Source organism: Lissotriton vulgaris, unplaced genomic scaffold, assembly GCF_964263255.1.
Source record: "Lissotriton vulgaris unplaced genomic scaffold, aLisVul1.2 SCAFFOLD_2145, whole genome shotgun sequence".
Taxonomy (NCBI): domain Eukaryota; kingdom Metazoa; phylum Chordata; class Amphibia; order Caudata; family Salamandridae; genus Lissotriton; species Lissotriton vulgaris.
The window spans coordinates 122,624-148,110 of NW_028255453.1; the positions used below are offsets into that span (position 1 = coordinate 122,624).

Genomic DNA, 25,487 nt, shown 5'->3' on the forward strand with positions numbered 1-25,487 from the left:
CATCTACCATTGGTGGCCCAGTGACGGACCTTATAAACTTGTCCCTCACCCAAGGGGTAGTACCCCCCAGTTGGAAAGGGGCTGTCGTGAAGGCCCTTTTAAAAAAGCCTAATCTGGACCCCGCCGACCTTGCCAACTTCAGGCCTATCTCGCTACTGCCGGGCCTTAGTAAGATCGCTGAGAAGCTGGTCAACAGCCGCCTGTCGGACTTCTTGGAGGCCAATTCCCTCTTAGGTGACTCCCAAACCGGTTTCCGTCCCGGTCAGGGGACTGACACCGCCCTGCTGGCGGTTGTGGAGAACGCTAGGAGCATTTTGGATTCAGGGGGATCAGTGGTAGTGATCCTCCTGGACCTCAGTGCTGCTTTTGACACCGTGGACCATCAGGTGCTTCTCCAACGGCTGGCAGGGGTGGGGATCACCGGTCTGGCCCTCAAGTGGTTTGCTTCCTTCTTGGAAGGCCGCACATTCGAGGTATGGGAAGGCCCTGAAAAATCATCTTCAATCCCTCTCCAGTGTGGTGTGCCACAGGGCTCTTCATTGAGCCCTACGTTATTCAACGTCTATATGGCCCCCCTGGAGAGTGTGGTACTGCCGCTGGGTATTAAAATCATCAGTTATGCTGATGATACTCAGTTGGTGGTAGGCCTTTCCCAGTCGGCTCACCATCCTGACCGGCTGCACTCGTGTCTGGAGAAGATCTACACATGGATGTGCAGCTCAGCTTTAAAGCTCAACGGCTCCAAGACGGAGCTGATGCTGCTGGGAAACTCCTCTCCATCTCTGTCTCCCAGCAGCTGGCCCGACTGCCTTGGACCTGTACCCTCCCCCAAGCAGGAGATTAAGAGCCTCGGGGTTTGGCTTGAGCAGGACCTGTCGTTTAAAACCCATGCCAAAAAGACGGCTGGCGTGTGCTTTGGCCTGCTCCGCTCGGCTCGGAAGATTCTACCGCTGCTCCCAGCGGCCACTAGGAGACTTCTCATCCAGGGGCTTATCATCTCGCGGCTGGATTTCAGCAACGCGTTGTTCCTGGGTGCTCCAGAATCTACCATGAACAAACTGCAGCAAGTGCAGAATGCGGCTGCCAGGCTTCTGACGGGTATCCCCAGACATCAATCTGCTCGCCCTGCGCTCAAGGCACTGCATTGGCTCCCTGTGAGGGACAGGGTGAAGTTCAAGTCACTCTGCATCGCTCATAAAGTCCTGCAGAGGGCAGGTCCACCTATTCTGGGGAAGATGGTTCAGCCCTAGAAAGCCCTCCGCTCTCTCCAGTCTGACCACCAACATCTTTTGCAGGTTGGGAGGGTGAAGAAAGTAAGAACTGGTGGCAGAAGGTTCTCTATAAACGTAGCCACTCTATGGAATTCGCTTCCCCTACAACTTCGCTCGGAAGCCAGTTTGCTTCGGTTCCGCAAGCTTTTAAAAACGTTTCTGTTTTCTGCTTAAACCCCCTCATTACTCTGTAGTTTCATTCCCTGGTGAGCGCTGGGATGCCTTTCTGGTAACCAGGCGCTATATAAACCTCAGAATAATAATAATAATAATAATGCTGAACAATAACGGCCACTCCAACGTATCGAATGCCTTGTTGGCATCGAGCAGTGTGGCCACGGGTGGCAAGTTAGGGTTAATTTGATGCCGGACAGAGAAAATGGTGCGAAGATTATGTGAGGTTGCCCTGCCAGGTATGGAGCCAGATTGATCCGGGAGATTTGGCGAAGGTTTTATTATCTATGTATATTAGGGAAAGAGGACGGGAGGAGTCATGACGGTCGGCAGGCTTGTCGGGTTTAAGGAGCAAATTTATCAATGCTTCGCGCAGGGACTGCGGGAATAGCCCGGCGTCGAAAGACTCATTATACATGGCCTCCAGATGCGGTTCCAGGATGTCAGCGAACGATTTGTAGAATGAGGCAGGCAGGCCATCCAGGCCAGGGGCCTTGTCACTAGGTAAGCTGTTGATGGCTGCCAATATTTCTTCCCTGGAGAATGGCTCAACAAGAAATTTTCGATGGTAGTCTTCGAGCCAGACGAGGGCGAAGGACTCAAAATATTGGTCGAACTCCTCCCGTGGCAAGGGAGTGCCGACACAATAGAGGTGAGAGTAAAAGTCGAGAAAACGGGATTTAATATCTTCCGGAGAGGTGGTCCAGTCCAGGCTCTATCACTGAGAGCAGTTATATAGGAGGCAGCGAGCGGTGGATGTAGGAGGTTAGCAAGAGTACACCCCGGGCGGTCTCCCTCCCCAAAGCGTCACGCTCGACCCTCTCTACCAAGGAAGGACAGTTCACGGCCGGCTTCATCCGAGAATTCGGTATGCTGTTGGCAAAGCAGCGCCAGCGTCTCAGGGCTGGGGCACGCCGCCTAGGCGGCATCAAGCCACGAGTATTTCACTTCCATATACGGCTCGGGAGCAATTTTGCTTTTATTTATTTATTTATTTATTTTATTTATGGAATTTTTAATGCGCAACTAATACCCAAGGGTGTCTAGGTGCAGTAAGATCCTCTAGGATACAGTAATCAGTACACAAACTTATTGTTTGAAGAGCCAAGCCTTCAAGGCCCTACGGAAGCAGTATTATGAGAGTAGGGGCGGTTTTGATATGTGAAGGGAGAGAATTCCACAATCTGGGAGTTGCTACCAGGAATCGTCTGTCACCCCAGGTGGCAGTTCTTGTTCGGGGAACAGATAGTAAACAACCGGCTGCTGATCTTAGGTTCCTTTTAGGGGTGTATATCTGAAATGCCTTTCTTAGAAACATCGGGCCAGTATGATGCATGGCCTTATAGGCAATGCATAAGGCTTTAAATTTTATCCTGCTCTCCACTCTTAGCAAATGAAGATGGCGTATAGCTGCCGAGGTGGACTGGCGCCTAGGGATATTGAGGAGGATTCTGGCTGCCATATTTTGAACAGATTGGAGCTTGTTCAGGATATATTTATGAGTGTTGAAAAAGAGGGCATTTCCGTAATCCAGATTGGAAGACACCAAGGTGATGATTAGGGTTTTTCCAGCAGATGCTGGTAAGTACGGTAGCAGTTTTTTAATCTTTTTCAACGTAAAGAAGGCAGCTGAAACAACCTTATTTACATGATGTTTGAAAGATAGCTGTTTATCGAAGATCACTCCAAGATTCCTGACCTTTGCGACTAGGACCGGAGGAGGACCCATCAGAGTAGGCCACCAGGACTGGGACCATTCTGGAGAGATGTTACCAAAGGTCATAACCTCTGTCTTCTCCGCGTTCAATTTTAGGCAATTACTATGCATCCATGCTTGTACCTCCAGTATCCCCTCCTGAAACTTAGCTGCCACCATTGGGCCGTTCTTATGCACTGCCAGCACAAGTTGGGTGTCATCAGCGTAAGAAGTTAAACGCATCCCATGAGATTTTATGACCCTTGCCAAGTCTGCGACATAAATGTTAAAGAGCGCAGGACTTAACGAGGATCCTTGGGGGACTCCGCATGGCAGTTCAGAGGTCGGTGAATAATGATTGCCTAATTTAACTGCCTGTTTGCGGTTAGCTAGAAAAGAAGCTATGAGATCTTTGGCCAGATGGTTAATCCCCAGGGCAGCGACACGGTCGACCAGATGGCATGGTCGACCGTGTCGAAGGCCGCCGAGAGATCCAGCAGAATAAGCACTGCTGCTCCTCCCGAATCCAAGATGTCTCTAATTTCATCGGAGGCCTTTATCAGTGCTGTCTCCGTTCCGTGTCCCCTTCGGAAGCCGAACTGCGTATCATCCAAGAGTTCGTGTTGGTCAATGAACTCTGAGAGCTGCTGGTTCATGATGGCCTCAACGATTTTAGCGGGAAAGGGAAGGCATGCAATGGGTCTGTAGTTGGCCGTAATCGTGGGGTCTAAGGAAGGCTTTTTGAGCAAAGGTTTAACAATAGCCTTCTTCCAAATCTCTGGGTAGACACCTGTTTTGAAAATGGCGTTACAAATAGTGGTGAGCGGCAGGGAAATGGTATTATGAAGTTGATTCATTATATCAGGAGGGCATGGATCAAGCGGAGAACCCGATTTGATCTTGGCAGCTAGTATGCTGACCTGATCTTCTGTCACTGGCTTGAAACCAGAAAAAAGAGGATAGGTCACAGCCAAGCGGGAGGATGGATCGCTCCTGACGGCCGCTGGTTGCTGTGGGAAAATGGAATAAATGTCCATTACCTTAGTGGTGAAGAAAGTGGCCAACGAGTTACAGAATTCCTGTGATTGCTCAATCACAGGTCCAGTGGGTGGAATAGAAAGAGAGTTCACCACCTGGAATAACATCCTCGCTGAATTCTGGGCCTGTTCAATTTGACCAGTGAAAAATATATTTTTTTGAGTGGTGATAGCTTTCTTATAGATCGCTAGAGCATCCTTATAAGTTTGCTTAGCGGTGGGACTGTAGTGCTTTCTCCAGCGTCTTTCTAAGCTTCTACAGTACTGACGCTGGAGGCGCAATTCTTCTGTAAACCATTGGGCCGATGGAGTAGCTCTATTTGGGCGATAAGATTTCTCAGGTGCTACCTGATTGGCAGCCTGTAATAACCAGCCCTGAAAGTTAGTGGACAAGATTTCGGGATCATAAGAGCTTTCCGGGACCGAAGTCTTAGGAGATTTGAAAGATGTGGAACATCGACATTTTTCCAGGCTCGTATGCCCAGTGACGACCGGGCTTTGGTCTGGGGGGGGGTTGGGTTGTAATGCTCGAATTCTAAAGATAATAGCTTGGTGGTCAGACCATACCAATGGTAGTACTGCTACCAGGTCAATGCCTGGGTTGTTTGTAAACAGACCATCCAGTGTATGCCCAGCTTCATGCGTGGGACCCCTTACCAACTGTTGCATTCCTATTGCTTGCATGTCTGTAATAAGTTGGGCTGTATCCTTGTTTTCCATATCTTCCAGCGGAAAATTAAAATCCCCAAGGATTGTGTAATCCAAGGATCCTATTACAGCTTCAGTGATTTCTGCGAATGCAGCAAAAAAATTTGTACGAGGACCCGGTGGCCTATAAACCAATGTCCCTTGAAAAGCTTGCTTCTGCGTGAGATTAATAACAAACACGATAGCTTCGCAGTTTAGGAGTTGGAATATGCTCAAATTTTGTCCGATAAGCATCTTTATGGATGATGGCTAAGCCACCACCTCGCCCAGAAGTTCTATCTTGTCTAGCGACGCAATAGCCTTCGGGGGTAGCCGAGACGAAATCAGGGCCTGAAGCCTCGTCTCCCCAGGATTTGGTAATAAAAAGAATATCCAATTCCTGGTTGATAATACAGTCCCTAATAGATAAACTATGTTTGGGGAGGGAGCGAGAGTTGATCAGTGCAGCTCTAAAGTACTGTCCAGTTCGCGAATGAGCACTGGTAATTGGAGGTGAATAAGATGTATGATTAACTGCAGGTAATGGCAGTGGGAGGGTATATTGACAGCCCACACAAGTTGGCCCTATGGGAGTTAGATCGTTAGGAGGCGGTATCATCTGGCAAGACCTACCTAAACCTGGGTTCATCCCTCTCAGATGACCGGAGGAATAGTATAATGCTGGTGTAATATCTTGGATGGCAGCTGGGACAGGGGGGGTGGCCCTGGGCCCGGAACTGGCTCGGACGGGCGCAGACGGGCTTGTCTTAGGCGCGTCTTCGGCCGCGCCCGCTGCGCACGTCCGCTGCGCATCCTAGCGAGAGAGGCCTAAATAGCTGTCTCCCGGAAGTGGAGAGGAGCTAGAACGCGTCCCGAGGCAGCCCCAAGATAGCGGCTGATACTCGAGGACGAGTCCGATTTCAAATGCCCTATTCCCTCCTCTAATGTGGATAAGTGCGAGCGGAATTGCAGTGCAAGTAAGCGCTACTTCAATGCAGCAAACTCAGTATAATTATTCAAGTTTTAAAAACCCATTTTAAAATACATAGGCGACCTAAAACTGCCTGAACATAGGGCTAAGATACAAACAATGCTGGGCAATAGCGGGTACAATTTCTGTTTGTGCTCTGAGCAGTCTCATAGAGGTATCACCGAGCCTCAAGCTCGCTCGGTCTAAATAGCTGTCTCCCGGGAAGTGGAGAGGAGGTAGAACGCGTCCTGAGGCAGCCCCAAGATGGCGGCTGATACTCGAGGACGAGTCCGATTTCAAATGCCCTATTCCCTCCTCTAATGTGGATAAGTGCGTGCGGAATTGCAGTGCAAGTAAGCGCTACTTCAATGCAGCAAACTCAGTATAATTATTCAAGTTTTAAAAACACATATTTTAAAATACATAGGCGACCTAAAAGTGCCTGAACATAGGGCTAAGATACAAACAATGCTGGGCAATAGCGGGTACTTATTATTTATTAATGGGGTATAAGTTGGGCCTCCCAAGAAGCTATAAAGTAGGCGAAAAGACCCTTGTAGACTTTTGGCTCTTTCCTTCATCTCCATTTTATGGTATGAAAAAGATCCTTTCTCGTCATACAGTATCCCAAGATATTTATAACATTGAACTTTTTCTAGCTCTTGCTTTTTGTGTGACCATTTGTATTGACTGCGCTTCCGATTCTTGGTACTGACTTCCATTACTTTTGTTTTTGTTTCGTTTATTGTCATTTTGTTCTCAATTGAAAAGATTGATGTTTTGTTTATTAATTGCTGCAGTCCTACCCTTGTTTGGCATAGCAGGACGACGTCATCAGCGTATAATAAGTTCGATATTTGTTTCTCAGCCAGCTTTGGTGAGTCTGCTAACTCATTGTTTATTGCAAGGGTAAAGTCTGATAAATAGATTAAATAAATATGGAGCTAAAACACACCCTTGCTTTAGGCCTTGAGTTTTTTAAATTTTCCTTGAAAGCTTTGAACCATTCCCTAGCCGGACTCTTGTCCAGGTATCAGTATATAATAATTGTATTTCATTTAAAAAGCTGGAGCTAATGCCATAACGATCCAGTTTCCTCCATAAAATCTGCCTATTTACGCAGTCAAAGGCAGCTTTAAAATCAACGAAACATAAATATAATGGCTGTTTTCTTGTTTTATATTTTTCCATTAAAATTCCCAGTGTTAACACGTTTGTTGTTGTACCTTGACTGTGTACAAAACCTGATTGGTTCGGTGGAATTAAATGGTTTTCATTAGCCCAATCAATTAACTCCTCAAGTAGAACCAATGCAACTAATTTAGCTTCAATATCTTGGAGCATAATTAATCTGTAATTGGATGGGAGGGACCAGTCCCCACTTTTATATATAGGAGAAATTATAGATCCGTTCCATGCCTCGGGGACTGTTCTTTATTGGAGAGCATGATTACATACTGGTGTTAGATAGCTCGACCAATATGATGCTTTCTCCTTATACAACACAGCGGGAATCCCATATGGGCCGGGGGCACCATTGGATCTCTGATTCTTTATTAATTTACATACTTGGTTTTCTGTTATCTCTGTTCAGTTATTATTCTTTTCTCCTCCTATTCTATTTATAGCCCAATCAGTAGAATTCACAGCCAAGTTAGGAGTAGGATTCAAATGCATATCTATAAACGATACCCATTCAGATTCAGTTACTGTTGATGAAGTAGATTTCCTACTAGATCTACTCAGTTTGTTTACTAGAATCCAGAAGCCTCTTGACTTACTCCCTTTGCAAGCATATAGAGCTTTTGCCCACAACTATTGCTTTTCTTGCATTTTGTCCTTCCAGACCATTTTCCTTACTCCTGTATTTATCTTTTTAAGTTTTACTCTGTAAATTAAATTAACTGGGAACTTTTTTTACCAATCTCAGGATTCTGTTACGTCCTTTTTTGAATTGATGGCTTTCAAGCGAAATTTTCACCAATGAACATGCTGGTTTTTTCCTCCACTGACCTTTATTAGCATATTATTGAGATTGACTGGTAATTAATTGCTTTGTGAAGAGAGACCATTTTTCGGCAGCATTCGAATAATCTCCTTCGAAGTGAAAATCCACAATTGCCTGCGCAGTGTTTGAAATAGAATCTTTGGTGTTATCTGACCAATAAAGTTTCTTATAATTTACTGTCGTTATTTCTCCCGGAAGTGACCTATAGTTTTCAAATCTTAGGCCATTTAGGTTTAACTCAATTATTTGTTGATCGTGGTCATTTATATATATTCCCTCTTTCCGATTAGACAACATTTTATGAAATAGATTCAACAATGCTATTGTATAATCCTATTCTAGCACTATGATCCCCTGCTTGAAAAGTCCATGCTTTTGGCAAATCTTGAGGAAATCGCCCATTTTGCCACCTTAGACCTATGGTTTCTAATTCTTATACAAGAGTCTTGCCGATGTTTTCATTCTTTTGTTCCCTCATACCCATTGTTGATGAAAAACTTGGAATTGACCATAAGTAATTTTGCCGTTGTATTTCAACATCTCTATCGTAAGACCATAGCATATTCATGTTATAATCACCGGTAATAATAATCTCAGGTTGGGTGTCATTGTCCAGTTGCTGCAATATCATAAGTATCAAAATGGTCGCCATTGTTCTTCGTAATTTTGTACGTTGATTACTACAAGAGATGTAATTATATTTTGTTTCTTGTATCGTATTTTGACAATTAGATAATCCTTTTGACTTGGGACGTCCATTTCACTTTCCATTTTTAGCTCAGTTGATATAAAAATAGCCAAACCCCCACAAGGTCTGCCATAGTTACTTGTTCTCTTAGCTAATGAGAAATAACCCTATACCCTTCCAATCTAAAAACAACTAAAGCCCAAGTCTCTTGTAAACAAATGATTTGAAAACAGTACAAAGTAGCGAGTTGGTTATTCTGAATCTTTGCTTGAACCCCATTTATATTCCACGAACATAATCTGACCCTTTAATTCATAATTGTTGGCCCCCTTAAAGAAACTTCAGATTGTAGATGTCAATCCTGCCTGACATTATGGAGGGCTGCTGTTAGCCAACCTAATTTGACAGTGTCAAATAATAGGTCTACTTTTTTTACCTCTAATAATTTTAAAAGATGCCCGTTGGTCATACCTGTGGGTTTCTTAATATTGAGTATTTCTTATTATTATCGGTTCTCATTGGTTATGATTTTGTAATTTTGTTAAAACAAAAGGGCTAGGATAGTAAGGTTGCAGGGGAGTTGTTATTTTTATTCCCCAGTCCTGAAAGGGAATATGTTCTTGCATAATAAGGCTGGCGGCAGTAGAAGATGTCCAAATTACTAATGTTGATTTGCGATTATTATTCTTGATGTGTGGAATTCAATTGATTCTATGTCGGTACATTTAATTTTCTTTAATGAGGGTACTGCATTTTAATATGTTCCCACGAGTCATGATATCATTATTACCCCTAGATTTATATTCCGGCGTAGAAATTACCTGCACCACTCCTTCTTTTTGATCTGGGTTATTTAATTTAATTTGTTGCAGGCTTTTTTCAACTTGAGCATGCTCAATTAACCTTCCATTATGATTATTAACAGTTTGAGACCATGATTGTCGATGTTTTTGTAACTGCTTCGTTTTGGTTCCCAGATCTTGTGGTAATTTAATATCCTTCCAGGTTTTTAACAAATCTCTATTCGTTTTATCCCCTCTGATACTCTCACTCTTTGCTCTATTTGTTTCCAATAGTGATGGCTTATTCTCCACCTGTTTATTACATTTCTCCACTTGCAGCATTTCTAAGGACTGAATTTTCCCATACTCTTATCATTTTTATACTATACAACCACCTAGGAAGTCCTAGGTGGCTATATTGTATGACCTCAGGAGCCATGCTGCCAAGCTCAGTGACGGAAGGTTGGGATGATGAATCCTCCCGTTCATCTTGGATAGCAGGTCCGGCCTGCATGGCAGCTTCCTGTGCGGGGTCACTGACAGATGGAGAAGGTCTGTGTACCACCATTGTCTCGGCTAATCGGGGGCGATGAGGATCATCGTTGTGTACGAGTTCGTCAGCTTGCTCACCACCTTCGGGATCAGCGGAAGGGGTGGAAAGACGTACACAAATTCCCCTGACCAGTTTATCAAAAGGGCATTCCCTTTCAACCTTGGGCGGTAGAATCTTGAGGTGAAGTCTCGGCATTTGGTGTTTTCGTCGTGCGTGAAGAGATCTATGGTGGGACGACCCCAAGACTGGAAGATGTCTTCGACTACCTTGTCGTTGAGAACCCAGTCTTCTCTGTTTTCGAAATTCCGGCTTAGAGCGTCCGCCCTCACATTCTGTTCTCCTGGGAGGCAGACGGCTGTGATTGACAGATTGCGCACCAGGAGCCAATGTCAAATGTTTTGGGCCTCCAGCGAAAGAGTCCGTGAGCGTGTACCTCCCTGCTTGTTCAGGTAGTACATTGTGGTGGTGTTGTCCGTCTGTACTAACACTGACGGGTCCTTAATCGAGGGAAGGAACGCTTTGAGGGCTAAGTGGACTGCCCTCAACTCCAGCATGTTGATGTGATAAGTACGCTCTTTGGGGAACCAAAGACCTTGCATTTGGAGATGACCCATGTGTGCTACCATCCTTGCAAAGGTGCATCTGTGATTAACGTTTGGGCAGGAGGAGGTTGAAGGAACAGAATTTTGACCTGCATATTTTTCTTCTTTGTCCACCAAGGAATGGATGCTCGCGCTGCGTCTGACAGTGTGATTTTGTCGTCCCAGCGTGCTGACTGTTGGTCCCACTTGTCCTCCAGATCCTGCTGAAGAGGACGCTTTCGTAGTTTAGAATTTGGGACTAGGAAAATGCAGGATGCCATCGACCCTAGCAGGGAGGCAATCCTTTGCGCCTTTAGGTCTTTGCTGCGAAGCACCAGTTGACCCTTCTGAGCTATGGAACACGGTCTCTCCTCCGAAGGAAACACTTTTCCCACCTCGGAGTCTAGCAGAGCTCCTAGGAAATGTATCTTCTGCTGGGGCTGTGAGATTGATTTGTTGAAGTTCACATGCAGACCCAACCGGTAGCAGAGGTCGATGCAGCTCAGAAATTGATTTCTTACACTGTCTGGCGAAGGACCTTTCAACAGCCAGTCGTCCAGGTATGAGTACACGAAGACACCCCTGCGGCGTAGAGCGGCCGCTACCACTGCGACACACTTCGTGAACCCTCAGGGTGCTGACTTCAACCCGAACGGGAGGACTTTGAACTGGTAGTGAGAGGTCCCCACCCGGAACCGAAGGAATCTTCTGTGATCGTGAGCGATTGGCACATGAAAATATGCATCTTTTAGGTCCAGCGAGCCCATCCAATCTCCTCTCCTGAGATGTGGATATATTTGATGAAGCGCCAACATGCGAAACCTCTCTTTCTTGACATACAGATTGAGTGTTCTCAAGTCCAGAATGGGTCTGTATTCTGCCTTCTGGCCCTTTTTCCTGACTAGAAAATATCGAGAATACACTCTTTCCTCCTTTGAGAGATTGGCACCCTCTCGATGGCTGACTTTTCGAGAAGGATAGCCACTTCCTTTTTCAGAAGGTTCAGCGGATGAGTTGATGTTGGCATTGGAGGAACGGGTGGAGGCAGTTGTTGGAAACGAAGACAGTATCCATTCTGAAGTGTAGCTAACACCCTGCGATCTTTTGTAATGGTATGCCACTCTTCCATATGATGCGCGATGCTTCCCCCACTGGAGTGGTTAACGGCGCTGGGGGAAAGAGGAACTCATGGCTTTGATTGGGCTTTGTTGGAATTGTTGCCCTGGCGCTGATTTCCACTGCCTCTGGAATTACGCCTGCCTCTATTTAGAGACTTCTGCTGCCCCTGTTGGTCCTGACCCTTCTGCCACTGAGGAGTTTGAACCCTCTGCTTGGAAAAGAGTTTACTGTAGGAGCGAAACCTCCTCTGAAACTCTTTTTTCTTTTCAAGCCCCACGGCTTTAAGAGTGTCTAATTCTGCTTTCATCCGCTGCATCTCTTCATCGGTACTTGCCCCAAACAATGATGTTCCTGAAAAATGCGAGGTCAAGATCCGGGATTGAGCTTCTGGTTTCAATGCAGTAAAACGTAGCCAGGAAGACGTTCTTGCACACACTCCGTGAGCATAGCCATGCGCTGAGAGGGTCGCACCGTTCGCTGCAGCGCTGATGATTTGGTTGGAGACTTGACTGCCCTCCAAGAGAATCTCCTCAAAGTCCTTTTGATCCTCTTGCGGAAGTTTCTTGATGAACCGCTGCAGAGAATCCCATAGGGACCTATCATAGCGGCCCAAAAGCGCTTCCACATTGGATACTTTCAGGAGTGAGGCTGAGGTGTTGCAGACTCTTCTTCCCCATCAATCCTGCGACTTGCTCTCCTTATCATGAGGTAAAGTGGAGGAGGAAGCTACAGCATGGGATTTTCTCGCCGCTGCGATGATGACCGAGTCTGGTGGTGGATCGGCTCTGAGGAAAAGAGGATCCTTCTCTGGCGAGCGATATTTCTTGAGAATCCTCGCTGGAGTGGCCTTTATTGTCGCTGGCGTGAGGAACACCTCCATAACCGGTTCTATAATCCCCGGAACCAAGGGCAGCAGAGGTTTGGGGGCAGACCTGTGATGCAAAGTCTCGAAAATAACTGAGGTTTCGATCTGGTGCGTTGTCATGGGAACTCCCTGCTTAAGAGCCCCTCGGCCCAAGGTGTCTTGAAAGGTAAAGATATCATCCATGGGAGATATTCTGGATGGAGGACTGTCCGTCAAGGTCGGAGAATAATCCCCATGAGATCGAGTAGGAGAAGAGGAAGCAGTGGGAGATCTGCTTTCCCTCCTTCTGCTCCGAGACCTGGACCTCCGTCTGCTGGAGTACACCGGGGTGCGCGATCGTTCTCTGGGCCTAGACACTGGTTTATCTCGATCTGCTGCTAGCCTGGCCGCTGTTTCATTGCCTGGCGCCCAGTGGTGGAGAGGCCTGTACCATCTTGGGGACAACCTGATGGAGGGCGACTTCTGAGTATCTCTCCTCACAGGCGAACTTGTTGGCGGGGGTGATCTCCTCTGTTCATGCAGCGAACGAGCAGGAGAATGCCTGGACCTCTCACTGTCGGAGGAATATATCACTACATCTGGAGCCCTATTCTGGTGAGAAGAGGGAGAGCCTGAAGAAGATGATGAAAATCTCACTGGAGGCAAATTCTCTCTGGAAAGGCTTCTAGAGCGGGATCTTGAGTGACTCTGTGATGCCTGATCCGCTGGACCCCTCTTCCTTTTAGCAGGAAGACTCCTGCTCCCAGGAGAATGCTCAGTACACCTAGAGTGTCTCCCTGAGGTCGTCTCTCCCTCTGCCGCCAACGCTGACTGTCTCGACGTCGAGCACTTGTGGCGAGGTGACGTCGGAGTGTGTCTCGACGTCGAGCGCCGGTGGTGAGGCGACGACAGAGTGTGTCTCGACATCAAGCACTGGTGGTGGGACGTCGGAGTGTGCCTCGACGTCGAACACTTATGACTAGGCGTCGAAAGAGGAAGCTTCGCCGTCGAAGGCCTGTGATGCTGCGTCAACGACAGCTGTCTCTACATTGAGCTCCTATGCGTCAACGGAACCTCTCCCTCGACGCCGAACGTCGCCCGGTTGCCGTCAGCGGAGGTACCTTGGATCTCGACGCTGAAGTCTTCATCGTCGAAGGAAGATGACTAGTCTTCGACGTCGTCTTCGTCGCTGCTGGAAACTTGGACGCCGATCCCGATGCCGAAGGTGAAAAAGTCGGGACTTCTCTCGACGTCGATAGCGTCCTTCATTTTTTCTGTCTCTTAGGAGACCTACCTCTTTCAGAGAGGCCATAGATCCTTATCCTCTCTCTATTCTTGAGGGTTCTCCTAGAAAGATTCTTGCAGTGTTCACAAGTGTCTGCAGAGTGTGTCTCGGGGAGACAGAGGATACACACACAGTGTGTATCAATCCTAGCCTTCTTCTTCCCACAGGAAGGGCAGGTGTTAAAAAGAGAAGGCATTTTGAGAAAAATATTCCTTTTTTGAAAGTCAAAAAAGGCAGCACTAACACTCTAAGCCTAAAAGATGACGAGTGAAAGTAAAAATTGAGGAAAATCACTAGTATTTTTTGACAGAAAGTCAAAAAAGGGAGGAGCTGTTAAACCAGGGTCCTGACTGAAGGAGCCGGAAAGAACAACTGTTCTAACAGTCACCCCTGAGGCATGATGGGAAGCCAGGAGTCATGGCTGCCTTAAAAGCACTGTGCCAGTTTTATTTGTTGAAAATGGTTTCATTTTCTATGCTTTTGCTTTACAATGCAGCCTATGGGCTAACAATGTCTATTTATTAGCAATTTTCATGATTTACGAGTATTCTGCTCATTAAAACACAGAGTTCAAGGTCTATTTGACCTAATGTGATTTTTATTTCCTTGCTAATTCAGTACATGACTGCGTAATTACATTGTTTAGCCTCAGTTTTGGGGCTGCATTGGTGTGAGAAAAAATGATATATGCGCATACATATATGTGGAGCTAGTTATATGTGATTTACATATATATTTTTATATTATTTCCGGGGTCCCCGCATGTGGGCGGGAATATTCAGTGATTATGACTATTGATGAGGATCACCTGGAAGAGAACTTGGGTTGTAAGGGTTGAACCTGGCCTCTACTCAAAAGGTGACACAAGTATGCAACCTTTCCCTGCCCTATCTGGCACTTGCATGTCTTGATAACGAGGCCTGCACTTCTCAGAGCCTCCAGTACTTTCCTAAGGTGGATCAGGTGATCCTGCCAGGTGGAGCTAAAGACAGCAATATTGTGTAGATATTCTGCACTCAAGGATTCCAATCCAGTAAGAGCATAGTTCACCAACCTTTGAAAAGTGACAGGTGCATTTTTCAAACCAAAGGGCATTACAGTGAACTGATAATACCCATCTGGGGTTGAAAATGCAGATATTTCTTTTGCTCCTGGAGTCGTCAGGCCTATCAGCCAGTACTCTGATGTGACATCAAACATATTCAAATACTTGGCTGCTCCCAACTTGTCAATAAGTTCATCTGCCCATTGAGTTTGGTATGCATCGCTTTTGGTCACAGCATTCACGCCCCAATAGTCCACACAAAACCTCATTTCTTTCTTACCATCCTGGCTATGAGGCTTGGGGATTAAGACAACTGGGCAGGTCCAGGGGCTCTCAGAAGGCTTTTGAACTCCCAATTCCAGCATCATGCTTACTTCAGCTTTGATGCTCTCTTTCACATGTTCAGTCGGCCTGTATGTTTTATTCTCGAAAGGTAGGCTTTCATCAGCATCTACAGCATAGATACACCAGCGAGTCTGGCAGGAGGTCAAAATGAAGAGCTCAGCAAACTGATTTAGGACTTGTCTGCAATCAGTCTCCTGATGGGCAGGTGGGGTGTCTGACAAGACCACACCTTCCACTGACCCACCTTTTGGATTGCTGTACAGGTCAGGGACAGGTTCACTCTTTGCTTCCTGATCCTCATCTGTAACCATGAGCATGGTCAGATCTGCCATGTCATAGTAGGGTGTAAGGCAGTTGACATGGATGACCCTCTTATGACTCCTGTCAGAGCCAGGGTCTACCAGGTAGGTGACCGCCCCTTTTCTTTCTAGGATAGGGTATGGTCCACTTTACTTACCTTGCAGAGCCCTAGGAGCCACAGGCCCCAAAACCCACACCATCTGCCCTGGCTGGAACTCCCCCGTAGCAGCCTTTTGGCATTACCAGAGCTTCTGGAGCTAAGCTGTCCTCGATGTTTTTGCTTGCTTTTTCCATGTACTCATACATCCTGGAGCAAACGCCAAGCACATAGTCCACTATATCTGCTAAAGTTCAACAAGAGGTTTCTCCAATCCCTCCTTCACAAGGCACAGTGGTCCAGACAGGAAACCCAAACAGAAGCTAAAATAAGGAGGACCCCACTCCTTTCTGTGGCCCTTCCCATTAGGCAAAAAGCAGGCATGGAAGTAAGACATCCCATCTTCTTTTGAGTTTTTCAGGAAGTCCACCGATCATGCCCTTCATAGTCTTGTAAATCTTTCAACACTGCCATTACACATAGCAGAGTGGCTTTGGCCACACTGACCAGGACTTATGCAGCGGGGGATTGGAGGTCCCATATTTGGACCCCTAATATTATGCTGTTCAATTGCAACACGCAGCTCGATGGCTCAACACAGACCCTAGTTGGGAAATGCGGCTCTTGGCGGGAATGGTGGACGCTGGTTGTCTTCCAGAGCTGTTAATGGATGGAATCGGAAACACCAAGAGATACTCCATATATTGTGCGACAGACGGCCAGAGTATGGCAATGGTTTGTAGTGAGAGTACTTAAGCGCGCACCATTCCATAGGGAGCTCCCAATCTGGATATTAAAACCAATCAGGCAGATAGCACTCAGTATGTCCTTCCAGGCATGGAGGAAGGGGGATGCGAGCAATAGGGTGAATTGTACCCAGATGAGACTTATCGCCTTTAAACATGCCCGCAATGAGTTTGGCCTAAGCCAGGGGCAATTTTTACAACATGTGGTGCTTGGCAGACACAACTAAGCACACCTGGCCATGAAATGCGACAGCTCCGCCGCATACTCAAACCCTTGAGATACTGCTAACCTATGGTGCGTGTAGACACCTAATTATGCATCTTTACAGAACAATGCGATCAGATACAGTAGGCACTACACACGGGCCCGAGAGGCCTGGAATTTAGACTTTGACCATCCACTGGAAGATCAAGACTGGCAGCGGGCCTATGAACTAATACGTATGATTTCTAGTAATGACCATTTTCAACTGATACATTATAATTTTCTGCAAAGAACCTACTTAACGCCACAAGACCTTTATTGAAAGGTCGTGTCTTGCCCAGATATATGCTTGCGCTGCAACACCATTAACCATGGCCCTGCGATGCAATACACTCCTTCTGGCAACTAGCTGTCGAAGAAATGGTGCATGCCACACAACTAAGTATTGAGCTGACACCCAAATGCTGTTTATTAAGCCTCTTTAGATGCCAGAAGGGTGCAAGATAACCTATAAATTTGGTCAGTCGCCTATGGTACTGGCATGACGTAGAATTGCAATCACATGGCTGTCCCAGCATGCCCCAACGATTGCGCTTTGGCATATAGATGCGTTCAACTGGGCCCTTGCTGAGGAGACACATATGCGCCTTAGCAGAAAGGAGGACAAATTTGAGGATACACTAAACACTTGCTGTGCTCAACTCCTAGCTCCTGCTTCCTGAGTAACAACAGACACAGACTTTGGCTCTAAAACCGATGAGGCAGAACACTACGACACTAGGGACGAGCAGGAAGGTGTCTCCACATATTAATTATAAGGTACATTCCCAATTAGGGAAATAGGACACTTATTGATCACCTGGAGAATGGGAAAGCAGATTAGTGCATGTGTAATTATTGACTGCTTCTTGATTAACCTACTTACGTAGAACATATTGGTATGATATGTCTCTGTATACTCTGACTGCCAGGTTGTATGTTGACAAAATTAACGTACCACCTAGTGAGTTTTACAATTCAAGACAACATGTGCCAGGAGCTCCTTCAAAGCTGTTGCTCTTTTTTGAAGGTTGCTACTCATAAGAGTTTTCAGTCTACCTGAGATGAAATAGTATCCAACATTTCTTACAACATGGGCAACTACTGTCGCGGAGTAAGGCTGTGGAAACAAGTGAGTATGGGTCCTGAATTTGATTTCCAACCTTGACCTTGAAAGGAAACATCTTGCCAGTCTTTCTATGGAGCCCAACGCGTTTTAACGCTCTAGTCTATCATCATGACCCCCCTCTGCTTATGTGGGACCGACTATTTCTGCCTGCCTCTAGTCGGTTCAGTATTACACCAGGAAGGGATGGTTGTGACGGAAGTAGACCAGATGCATTAGGAGGCTTCACTCACTTTTGAATTAAATGCCTACTAGATGTGGATTTTTCAGATAAGGTGAATAAGAAAATGTAACAAACCACAGGTCAAAATAAGGATAAGTAGGCACATCACTTCCCGAATTCAGCCCAATGGAAGCACAGATTATGATGGGGAATCTAGGGAAAAGGGGGCATCAAGGATATATTGCTCCCTAACCAATAACAGTCCAACACTTGACTTGCTCAGACACCAGTGGGATGCCTAGTTGGGTTCGCTGGTAGACGAGGACTGGCGGGATGCCTCGATGGCTCCTAAAACCATTACTACCTCAGCCAAGCTTCACCTGGTCCAGCTGTACTACATTCGTGGAGCATATCTCACCCCCGGTTATCTCCATCGGACAGGCCCTAACAGCCACCCCAGCATGTACACGTTGTGGGCTGGAACAGGCTGACTTTTACTATTTGATGTGGACGAGTCCGCCTCTTACCCCATACTGGGAAGCATTGGAATCTGAGCTTACGGACATCCTGGGCTGGGAGGTGCCACACAAGCCCCTGACTCTACTCCTGGGGGTTATGGACGGCCTGGACGGACCCTGGGCAAACAAGCTCCTCCTGGGTACTGCCATCATGGTGGCCAAACGGGATATCGCTAAGACCACTATCACTACACCTTGACCAACTCATAAGATCTGAACATACATTGTGCAGATGTGATGGTTTGTTATTCGTCCCTGAGGCGAAGCAGCATCAATAGATCATGAACAAGGGCGGCCTGACTAAGGTCTCGGCCTGGGAACAAGAATGCTTTTTGCTATAAATAAACAAGCATTTCTGGGTTGGGGCAGAGGAGCACTTGTGTCATTGCAAGGTCACTCCATGCCAAAACCTTAACCCAGCTGCTTGCCAATCAATCTGCGAGGAGGGATGTCCAACCTGTGAGCAAGACGGGTGTCAGGGAGCCCCTGTAGCAGACAATTGGATAGAGTATAAGGAGTGCCATGCCCTACCTTCATATATATCTCCCCTCCTATATCCACAGTCCCCTTTTAACAGTTGTCCTCTTTGCTGTCATCAAGAAGTGGAGAGAGGGGAATTGGCAGGTGGCCCCTTAAGCCGGAGCTGAGGACGGACATCAGAGGATACACGCTTCAAGGAGGTGGGGTGGAGAGTACGTCAGGTTGGACAGTAGTTGATCCAGCTACACACAGCACGGGAACGTGAGGCGGAAAAACCAGCGGGGGAAGACCGGAAAGACGGAGAAGACCTAAGAGCCTTCCGAGAGAGAAAACCAGAACCCAGGGGAGGTAACAGCTTGTCGGCGAGTGGAACACCCGAACCTGGCGGAGGAGGGAAAGCCGAAGCAGATGGAGACCAGACCTCGCTGAAGGACGCAGAGTCCCACGCCACAACCCCGGAGGGACGTGGCTCTTGCAGGTGCGTGGGCGTCTACAGGTTTTTGAAAAGGGGCTGAGTCAAAGAGGGACGGGAGGGGAGGCTGAGGGGTGAAAGGGATCCAGGAAAAAGGAAATATGTGAGACAGAAAAGAAAGACAAGAGCAGAAATCATCGGCTACTCTTCTTCTTTTGGTTGCTCCAACCCCCTCCCTTCATATTTATTCATAGCTATTATTTATCCCTCACATCCTCCCTTGATTAAACCATAAAGCAAAAACACTTACCTGAGTCTTTACCTTCTGTCCGAGAGACGACAGCGGCTGAGGCTCACCTTAGGGACTGAAGTGGAAGACCCTGTGGGAAAGAAGAATATAACAGAGACAATCAATCATTGTGATTTCCTGTAAAACTAATAAAAAGTGCATACCAAGAAATTATTCAATGCAGTGTGCTCCCTCTTGACCGACTCTTCTACAACGGGGAGCTACATACTCTCCCTACAGGGAATGGGAGACAGACACACAGACACACACACGGGAAAGCACTGTAGGAAAATGCTATATACAGTTTTTATATGCTTGCATATGTACATTATTTTAGAAAGATGGTGGAACTATTGATTTTGTTCAATGTGCTTATTTTGCTAATTACTTTTATCTGCTTCTATTATCATTGCAGCACATAAATTCTATACAAGAATAACGATGGTTCAATACATAATGAAAATGCTAATGCTATATTATTTTAATTTGATATCGCACAAGAATTACCCCTAAGCAGAAACTACTTTAAGGAGAAATTTAGGATTGGTAAGTAGAACCACTCTATCTTTGTAAAGTTGAAAGAAAGGCTCTTGTATAGTTAATGCCTGAAGTTCATCAACTCTCCTTAGTGAGGTTATCGTTATGGGAAAAGCAACTTTCCATGACAGGAATTGTAACTGACATGAAGGCTTTAATCACTGGTGCTCTGAAGAGAGATAGGTGTTGTCTATTTTGCAAGTATGCAGCTACAACTCCCAGATAAGATTGCACTTGTCAACAAAGAAGTAGGAGGAGAATAAGAAAAACAAATATAAAATAAACTACAGGGTGGGTCTCCTACACAGGAAGCTACTGAAAAAAACTACAATCTGCTTAGCTGCGATAACATTAGACCACCTAAGAGGTATCAGGATACTGATATATGTTCATCTCGTTCCTTTCAGGAGTTATCCGAAAAGCATTTGGAGAGAGGTGGATGGTCAAAGCCCAGATCGGAGGAGAACGAGAAACCGAAGGATCCCAATGCTCATCTGACTACATCATTAAACAGGAAGTTAAACCTTCCAAACCTCAATTCAAAAATAAGAAAGTAGCTGGACTTACGGTCAGGGATGCCCCGCATATTCAGGACACTGCTTTTGAGCAGGGAATGGGCAGTGACTATGCTAAAAAGCGCAACAGAAGTCACAATAGTTCACCAGAACCTGATGGATTGTCTGGTGGGAGTAGCGCTGAGTGAGTACATCACTGTCGAGACACTCGATATTTTGTTCAATGTTGTTCCCAACGGCTTCACATATAAGATTTACAGTAACGTGAGTGGGTGAACTGATAACATGACGCGGCGGGCTCAGACTCATGTAACTGAGGTTACTGGAAATGGGTAGGCAGCTCTGACCCCCACGCCTGAACCGCACAGTTTTATTGCATTATGTTATTTCTTTGTTCTTTTCTATTAAGTTGGCTATGGGACAGGATGATGTTCGTTGTAAGGGATGTCTCCACTAGGTTTGGGGTGGTGGAGTGGGTGGGGGGGATATGGGGAAAACCGAAAACTCGATCGGCAAATTGAACACTGACACACCTGTGGCTGGCATCCTCCGACAGCAAACACGTAGGGGGCTAACATTAGACTGTGACATACAAGATGGGAGGTCCCTCTAAGGATTGTAGACCATTAAGTCTCATTACATGGAATGTACGGGGCCTACACAATCCACAGAAGATACGCAAGGTGTTGGCGTATCTAGACAGACATAATATTGATGTAGCTTGCAACTGACATTCGGGAACAACATATTGGAACAAGGTGGTCTTCGTTCCGTCTGGCATCCTCTTATTCGTCATACGCTAGAGGGGTCTTGATATGGGTAAAGCGCACAGTACCGTTCACTCACCTTAAATCAATACGAGATGCCCAGGGGCGCTTTGTGGTATTACAGGGCAATTGCGGGGACTCTGTACTGATGATAGTGAACGTGTACGGCCCGAACATAGACAACCCTTCTTTTTATGCTAAACTCTGGTTGACCCTGAGAGAGATGCAACCAGGCACTATAATCTGGGGTGGAGACTTTAACACCTGCTTAGACCCCACATTGGATAGGTCAACTGGGCTGGATAGGTATGGAAAACGCTCGGCCAGGGTGTTGCGGGACGGAATGTCACTATCACGCAGTGCGCATGCTCTAGGTACTTTATGGTGTCCTGCCGAACAACAGAATCAGACTCTTGCCCCATGATTGTCCGAGCAGGATTGTTTCCAAAGTCCCACGCGGATAAGCTACTGCTCTGGGTGGGGCGCGTGCTCCCCTTAACCAGCCCAACTGGTGCGGAGTCAACTTCACAAGCACTGTTTTCCAGAGACCGGACATTCCCAAGCACATATCAGCAGAGGAAGCACCTCAGGGTCCGGTATGTGTTAACACTGATGAGCTATTCGTAATGTTATGCTTTAAAAACACAATGCTATCAGCAATCATACTGTTCTGTTTTAAATACTATACTTTCGATTTCCATGCTATCATCAGCATTCGTAATGTTATGTTTTAAATACTATACTTTCGATTTCCATGCTATCATATGCGTTCGTAATGTTCTGTTTTAAATACTGTACTTTCGATTTCCATGCTATCATATGCGTTCGTAATGTTCTGTTTAAAATACTATACTTTAGATTTCCATGCTATCATCAGCATTCGTAATGTTATGTTTTAAATACTATACTTTCGATTTCCATGCTATCATATGCGTTCGTAATGTTCTGTTTTAAATACTGTACTTTCGATTTCCATGCTATCATATGCATTCGTAATGTTCTGTTTTAAATACTATACTTTAGATTTCCATGCTATCATCAGCATTCGTAATGTTATGTTTTAAATACTATACTTTCGATTTCCATGCTATCATCAGCATTCGTAATGTTATGTTTTAAATACTATACTTTCGATTTCCATGCTATCATCAGCATTCGTACTGTTCTGTTTTAAATACTATACTTTCGATTTCCATGCTATCATCAGCATTCTTACTGTTCTGTTTTAAATACTATACTTTCGATTTCCATGCTATCATCAGCATTCGTAATGTTATGTTTTAAATACTATACTTTCGATTTCCATGCTATCATATGCATTCGTACTGTTCTGCTTTAAATACTGTACTTTCTATATCCATGCTATCATGAGAATGAGGCTCGGGTTTGCCTGACTGCAATGGCTAACCCTGGGGACAAGGTCACGCACGTGGGTTTTTTTGCACTTCGTTCTTCTGATCTCAGTTGCAGTTCAAACGTTGGGGGGTTTCTTTGGGTTATTTTATTCACGGGACACAATGACGTCAGCTTTGAACAAATACATTCTTACTTATGCTGCTGGAGCTTCTTTTATAATATCTATGTAATGGATCAATGCAACTTTAGTTAATTATGGAATTTCACTTTTTGTAGCAGTGGGCGTTGAGCTGACGTGTTGAGATGTACCTTACATGCAAGTGACTATAGATGATGTGTGAGCTTCAGTTGGTTACGGACTTCAGCTACGACTGCTGCTAACAGTGCCTGCATTACTTTAAGCTACATTTTACGTGAATTGTCCTCTCTGCACCCAGAACATGGAGGCAGGAATTATAATCAAGATACAGTGATGGCCCGATAATTTGATGAATAGTAATGTGCACGTTATTCGGCTGATGGGATTACTTTAACTCGGACTATTTGGGGCTGCCGCTGAGGACCTAATTGAAACACACACTGCACTTCAACTGAAATAGCGGTGTTTTAATTTTTTAATTAAGACAGGCATGATCTGCAATGACGCCATCTATTCGAAGCGGAGGTCTCAAACTGAGAAAACGCGACCTCCTAACTCTGAGTGTCACCTTAGGGCCCTGATCCTCAAACTGCAGTGATCTAAAAGGGGTTAAGATAGCAAAATAAATGAAACCAGTCAAACTTTACAAGGGGCCTTCCACTGTGCGCGGGCTGCAAAGTACATGTACACACCTACATGTTTAACTGTAAAAGCGTGGCTCCAGGGTCACCATTGTGGTTTGGCTGTATGAAACTTAATATCCTGCAGTAGGATAGCGATCTAACATGTAAACATTATAAACGTCGCTCCTGAGTGTGCCTTGTCGAGCCCAGGCTCGGTGCCTAATGTGTAAAAGTTGGACATGCCCTATAGCAGACTAATGGGTTCTTACAGTGAAGAGCTTTGCTTCAAGAGTTGTTTTCACTGTGTAGCCAAAGTGTGATTATTTCTATTGACGAGCCGACAGGACTTACTCCCCCAACTTATAACATTGAAAATGACAATGTTTTTTACTTTTGCTTTTTTATACCATTGATAATAGTGGTATGCAAATATAATAACTCCACTGCAGATAAAAAGAAACCCAGAGTACAACCTAACCCGGAATTAATATAATATTCTTTTGTCACATTTTAGAGCTACTAATTGTATATATGGACATAGCTATTTGAATGTACTCGTGGCACTGTCTTACATGCAATGCATTATGGTAGCGTGGATTTACCATATCTTCTGTCGGGTGCAGTACAAAAGAGGTCTCATGGGCCCACTTTTGGCCACATATGGTACGACACCCTGCAGCATGGCTAGGTGAAAAATATTGCCATTTATATTGCCAATAACTCAAACTCCAAAAAATGCGAGACAGATTGTATTGCCAATGCAATAGGTCTTGTATTTGTTAGTTGGAGCTGTTGGCGTTGAAAATGACAATTTTGTTTCTCTTGCTTTTTTAGACCATTGGTAACAGTGCTATGCAGATATAACAACTCCACTGCAAATTAAAAAACAAAAGCAAAAAACATTCTTATTTTCAACGCCAATCGCTCTAACTTTAAGAAATGCAAGACCTATTGCATTGCAAATGCTTGTTCAGTATTTTGAAAAGATAAAGGTTTAGCAACTTTTACTAACCACCGTTACAAGATGTCTAAAAAATCATCGACATAGCCAACAGATCTCACATAGTCGATACCTATTTTTTTTGCCAATGCCAGTTAACTTCTCCTAACACTGTTACATTGAGAACCCAAATAATTGCTTCTTTTTCCTTCCCTGTTCTCAGTAGCAGCTTGCACGGATCAGGGATCGTCAGGCAGCCTGGAGGAAGGGGAGGGACCATACCTCCTCTCCCCTCTTCTGCTCTTTCCCATGTTGTCTCTCTGGGGCCCGGAACAGGAAGCAGCCATGCTCCCTCCCCTGAGCCAATCACAATACTGAAATGCAGCATTGTAATTGGGCTGAGCGCCGTGGATCGGTGCTCGCCAGTGAATGGGGGCTGGGCATGTTCTCCACGCAGGCTGTAATGCAGCCTGAATAAGAGCATGGAGGTGCGCATGAATGTTTGACCTTGTATGCGGACGACTTATTAATATATGTCCGGGACGCCACTAGAGACCTGACGGCCATCTGGAGATCACTAAAAGATTTTGCGGAAGTCTCAGGCCTTAAGGTGAACTGGCAGAAATCCTCGCTTTACCCACTGAGCCATCACTTGGCCCCATTCAAGGCCAGGATCGGGACCCAATCTCTCATATGGAACACAGAGGCCCCTAGGGATCTGGGAGTGCGGCTGTACCACGCCCCAGAGGATCTGTACGAGGGGAACCATTGTAAGGCGCTAGCAGGACTTAGGTCGGCAGTGAGGTTTTGGAAAACGTTACCTCTGGCTCCCATAGGACGAGTGTCACTAGCAAAAATGATAATGGTCCCTCGACTATTGTATCTTTTCACCAACCTCCCAGTTGTCCCACAGAGATCATTCATTAAAGAACTGGATAGTCTCCTCACTGAGCTTATATGGGGAGGAGGGCGGCGACGGGTTGCGTTATCCACATTACGCCTACCCGCGACGGAGGGGGGCTTGGGAGCGCCAGCATTCGAAGCATACTTCTTGTCGGCACAGCTCCAATGGCTATCGTATTGGACGGCGGGGCGCCATATAGGAGAGACTATCACCATGGAGGGCCCCGTGCCGCAACCGGCAATCCAC

The 25,487-nt window shown here is 45.8% G+C and overlaps 1 long non-coding RNA gene across 1 annotated transcript in view; it reads right to left on the reverse strand.

Annotated features, from left to right (window-relative positions):
* The window catches only part of LOC147659117 (uncharacterized), a 61,451-nt gene that overhangs the window by 24,357 nt on the left and 11,607 nt on the right, over positions 1-25,487 (reverse strand). The window contains exon 2 of the long non-coding RNA XR_015307315.1: positions 19,482-19,551. This is a non-coding gene — a long non-coding RNA (uncharacterized LOC147659117). The remainder of the gene's footprint in view (positions 1-19,481; positions 19,552-25,487) is intronic.